The sequence below is a fragment of the Lactuca sativa genome, chromosome 5, assembly GCF_002870075.4.
Source record: "Lactuca sativa cultivar Salinas chromosome 5, Lsat_Salinas_v11, whole genome shotgun sequence".
Classification (NCBI taxonomy): domain Eukaryota; kingdom Viridiplantae; phylum Streptophyta; class Magnoliopsida; order Asterales; family Asteraceae; genus Lactuca; species Lactuca sativa.
This window is the reverse complement of record NC_056627.2, coordinates 221,058,619-221,064,618: the sequence shown is the minus strand read 5'-3', so window position 1 is coordinate 221,064,618 and position 6,000 is coordinate 221,058,619.

Sequence of the window (6,000 nt, the reverse complement as noted above, 5' to 3'; positions counted from 1 at the left end):
TAAAAACTCACACTTTTCTCTTGCTTTGTTGTGAAAACTATCAACACCACCCACATGAGTCCGAAATGCATCTTTTTTATTCCAAGTATCAAAACCTTGGGAAACAAATGCATCTCTCCCTCCTTTTTTTTCCCATGAGGTCCCCACACAAATAACAATATAAAAAATATGCACAATTCTTTTTCACACTATATTCCAACCAATCAAAGTCATTAAACCATGAAGGAACGAATCTTCTAAATCTATCACCTATTTTTTTTAGGAAACTTATGTGCCCTTACTTGACACGGTCTTTGAAGCAAATATGATCTTCTTACATCATCTCTTATATTTGAATTTTAACTTGTAATCAATGGACTATCCGCCGGGTCCTTTGGAAGATCTTTCAAGTCAACGTTATCATTAGGTTGGTTAAAACATGGTGTTTGTGGAGTTGGATTAGAAACCGAAGGGATTGAATGATTGGTGATTGGTGTTTGTGGAGTTGCATTAGGATTAGAAACGGAAGGAATTGATTGATTGGTGATTGGTATTTGGGAACATTCTTCACCACTTTCATTAGGATTAGGTCTTTGTCTTTTGGTAAAAAAAATCACTTAGTTTAACCTACAAAAATATAACAATTACACCTAATCAAACAATAAAACAAGTTGATTTCACCTAATCAAAGAAAATTTAATAAAAACATAACAATTACACCTAATCAAACAATAAAACAAGTTGCTTTCACCTAATCAAACAAAAATTCAATAAAAACATAACAATTACACCTAATCAAACAATGACTTCAATAAAACAAGTTGCTTTCACCTAATCAAACAATCAATTCAATAAAAACATATGAATTTCACCTAATCAAACAATCAATTCAATAAAAAAAACATAGCAATATATGAATATAACCTAATCAAACAATATAACTTCAACAAAACAAATCAATTTCACCCAAGTCAATCAATAACTTTAAAAAACATATCAATTTCAAATATCTAAATGAATTGGTAAATGGTAATTGGTAAAACTTACTTGCTTCATTGTAGAAATTGAAAGAAGACAGTTAGACAAAAGTTATTGATCGATACTATTGTTGAAACCTGCTTCAAGAAATCGATCAAGATTCTAGGATTAAAATCGATCAAACAACAAAATCGATTTTGGGCTGTGACTCACGATCAAGAAGACAGAAGTACTTGATCGAATATAGAAGTCATCTAGGGGCGATCGGCATTCGGCAATTGATTGAATTTTGGAGCCTTGGAGGCAAGCCGCAAGCGCCAAGAAGTCGAGTCGACGTCTCGACGATCGTTTATATTGTTGTGTAATCGTTTTCTTTCTTTTTTTCTTTTTTTTGCTTGTACCGATCATCAATTAGAAACTCAAATAATTAGGATGGGCTATGTTTTTTACAAGCAATTAGCCCAATTGCTAATTTATCCACTTAAGTTTTATTTTGGGCTTTGGGCAATTGGACTATTAGACAATAATCGATTAAAACATTGGGTTGTGGGCTCGTTATTATTTTTTTTCGTTTAGTAATTCCTGATAGAGTGACAATTTTTTTATGTAGTTGCACAATTTTTTTAGTAGTTGCACGATTTTTTTACGTAGTGGCACAATAGGTAAAAAATTTTAAAAAAAAATGAATTTTTTTCTACTACGTGCGCGGAAGCTAGGTGTTGCCGGGCCCACACCGGGCACCTAGCTAGGACCGCCCCTGGATATAAGACATTTTGGCATCCTAGAACACCCTCACCATGAGTTTACGGCCGTAAACTCATGGGGAGTTAGTCCCAGGGCCGTGAACTCTATAAAGAGTTTACTCTTGAAGAGTAAACTCCCTATCTAAGCCATACACACCCTTAAATGTTACCCGGGACACTCCAAGCACTTAACCAAAGTGTTTTCCGCACTTTAGGATGCGTATACATGTTTAATTAGTATTATATTTACTAATTGTATGTAAACATATGTCACCATATGTTAATAGGTCACTAAGTGTGTTCAAGTCTTTACTTGACACCGAGCACCCAACCGGCACCTTCGTCGGATCCACTTACAACAGGTGAGTTCATACCCCTTAATGGACCTTTTCAACTGTTTTTACATGTTTTTATGGGGGGAATACAAGTTAAACATGCCAGTTATCATATCAATCACATGTGATTGATAACCCGCATGCACAAGGATTTATTACACTGTTAACTGTTCTGCCAAGTATGATATTGCAAATGGTTTTCCAAAACGACTTTACTTGTTCAAATCTTTACTTATATTGTTTTATCAAAGCTATAACCAAAATGTGTTTATGAAAGGTTTTCAAAGGATTTCTAAAGGCTTTCAAACTTATTTTACAAAAGAATACAAAGTCGTGATTTTCTTAAGTATAAAGGCCTTCCGAAAGTTTTCATCAAAGTTTCTTCCATGTTTCTTCCATGTTTTTATACTCTTACTTGGTTAAGATACTACTGCTTCACTTATACTTAGTTAATTCTCCTACTTCGTGATACGCTTTTACTTTGTGAAATACCTCTACTTAGTGATACACTTTTACTTATTAACGCTTCTAATTCACAATACGCTTCTACTTCACGATACGCTTCTACTTCACGATACGCTCCTACTTCACGATACGTTTCTACTTCACTTATACTTGTTAATGCTTCTACTTCACTTATACTTGTTAACGCTTCCACTTAGTTAAAAGTATGTCTGTACTTGTATAGTTATATAAATAATGATTAAAGGACTTAGGAAGGCTAGTTCGCGCTATTTCCTTTTCTTTGTTGAGATGTGGTCTGGTGGGATCGGATATCCATCCGAAGGTCGTTTGATCATTAATTATATATCATGTATACATGTATAGACATATGGGTTTACATCGATCGGTTCAGTTATGAGTCTCTACTGCTAGTCCAACACTTACATCAGAATCCACTATTCGAGATACATCTTCAGGACACGGCCTTCTCCGTTGTCTAGTTGGTAACCAGAGTCTCTTGTAGGGAGAGCGGACATTGTGTGTATAGATCTATACGGGATTGACACCCCCGCACCCTGACTGCTAGCTACAGTCCACGGCCTACCAAGCCAAGGGGTGACAAATGTCACATCTTTATTTTGACGCTTGCAGGGCGTCGAGTTCTCTAGTGTCTATCAGTATGGTTACGAGTATCTCGGGGTTACCTTATAATTCATTGCCTTAAGGTAACGACACTTAACACTGTATGCTGGAAATACACACCTCGAATATACACACCTAGAATTACACTATTTTTAGACCTTGCTAGACGTATCATTCAATTCATACTGTCTGGGGTCTGTATCCACTATTTTAGACCTTACTAGACGTATCATTCATTTGATCCTGTCTGGGGTTTGTGTCTCTTTGTTTTTTGACCTTGCTAGACGTATCATTCATTTGATCCTGTCTGGGGTCTGTGTCTCTCTGTTTTAGACCTTACAAGACGTATCATTCATTTGATCCTGTCTGGGGTCTGTGTCTCTCTGTTTTAGACCTTACAAGACGTATCATTCATTTGATCCTGTCTGGGGTCTGTGTCTCTCTGTTTTAGACCTTACTAGACGTGTCATTCATTTGATACCGTCTGGGGTCTGTATCTCCTCTTGTTAGACTGAGTCAGGCGTGTCGTTCATTCGATTCTTCCCTGGAGTCTATGATTTCTTCTGCCTTAGTCAGTAGTCTTCACTGCTGAGGCATATGTTATTTTCCCTGATATTCTCCTACTTTCTTTAAAATCAAATACCGTATTTTGGTAATGATAGTGTTTAAGGGAAAATTTCTTTTTTACAACATAACTCAGTCGACTCTTAGTATAAGACTACTTTTATTGAAGAAAATATAGGATTTTCTGGAAAGGACACTAATACTCTATAGACTCTAAACTACCACTTTTCTAAAGTTATTTTGAACTTACACAAATGAAACTAAAAGACTTATGAACTCACCAACATTTATAAAAATACTGATACTCGCTTTCAAAATAACTTGTATTCTCAAGTCAGCAATAGACAGGTACATCTCAGGCGCTTTTGGTGAAGACCATTTAGTACCAAGTTGCACCTACATTATTACTTGTATTACTATGATGATTCTATACAATGTAAACCATGTAAAACTATTACTATTAATGCAATGGTTGTTGTACTTTGATTACTATACTGCATATGTTGTGATACTTGACATGACGTCATCCAACCCAGAACATTTCCACCGTTCCGGTTTTGGGGTGTGACACTCTTCGGATCAGAGTAGGATCAAGAACTCCTCTTTGAAAACCACATCGCTTTAGAAAAAAATTAAGAGTATCATACCAGGCGTGATAATTTGGCCAAAGCCGCTAAGGATTCAAAAATACAAGATTGGGATTCCTTTTCCATATATCAAGTAAACAGGTTCATCACTTATTCTGATAGTGAAAACTGCATCATGTTTAATTACCTATGTCATCATCTCTCAAAAGTTAACTAAGAAAAACACTCACTTAGGTTAGAAATTCACACATTGATGGAAAGTTTGTCCAACGTTGAAAATAATCTTAGTTTTACTAAAACTAAAGTCAAAAAGCTATCTCTTACCAATATTAATCTTCAAACTAAAAGGATAGAGTTGAAATGTATGTTAAAAAAGTTCAAGTTATTATGAATAATTGGTATCACTCTCATCATAAGTTAAGTAAAATAATAGATACCTAAATACCTGATCAATGTGAAAAAATTCTTAGTGGTAATATTAATGAGACTGACAACATTTATAAACAGATTAAAACTGAACAAAACTTTCCTTCCTCTCATGATCTCAAGGAAGATTTTAATTCTAGGTTTGTTAGTCACTCATTCATAAATCAATCTCTCATTGATAAAAATTACATGACTAGCCCTAACGGTGTCACTATTTGCACTACCCGTCTAATTGCTTTAGATCCTACTGTTCGAAATCCTCTCTTTGACATTCCTACCGAAACCACTAAAATGTATCTCAAGTTTCCCATTTCTAGTGGCGAATTTCACTCCACACATGAGATACTTAATGAGTTCCCAGAATGTATTGTCGACTGTCATGACACTGATAACTCTCATTCCTCTAACACTAATGAATCTTTTTGTACATTAGCGTCTCACCCCAACTCCACAACCTGTCACTTAGACAAATCCTATATTACAAAGACCTATTCAAATATTTATGAAAAAGTTACAACTCTTTGGAAACCCAAATTTTTGAAAAGTGTCAACGAAAATAAAAAGTTTGGAGTAAGGGTATGTTATCATTGTGGAGATCCTTCTCATAAGATCAGTGAGTCTAACTTTGGTGAGGAAACTAAGAGAGTTGAAAATCTTCATTTGATAAATGAGAAGTGGATCAAAAAGCATAACTCTCTAAACTGTCTTCCCACTGCGTCTTATGATGTTTTTTCTTTAATGAAAAGACCCATTGAAAAATAGGTTAGTGTGTCCTAATTTGTTTCTTAGCACTGCAGGGTAAGGAACATTTTTTGTACCTTGATAGTGGATGCTCCAAGCATATGACAGGTTGTAAGTCTCTCCTAAGTGATTATGTTGAAAAGTTTGGCCCTGTACACGTTTGGAGACAATAGCAAAGGAATAACAAAGGGGTTTGGATCAATTCAGTGTAGGACTATGGAATTCGAGGATGTTTCTTGTGTCAAGGGTCTAAGACAACCTCATCTCTATCAGTCAACTTTATGAAACTGGCTACAAAGTATGCTTCAGCGAGAAGGAGGGAAAAAACACTAACTCAAAGAATTTAATCTTGCCCACTGCTATCAAGAAAAATGAAATTTGTGCTTGATGTGTTTGTTTCTTCTTAGACATTTACTGCTTTGTATTTTCAATACGTTATTGTGTTGCTTTGAAAACTACAAAAACAAGTCTTTTTCTTTAAAAAACTAAAAATTCAAGATTTCATTATATATATATATATATATATACACACACACACACACACACCTTATTAATCACTAG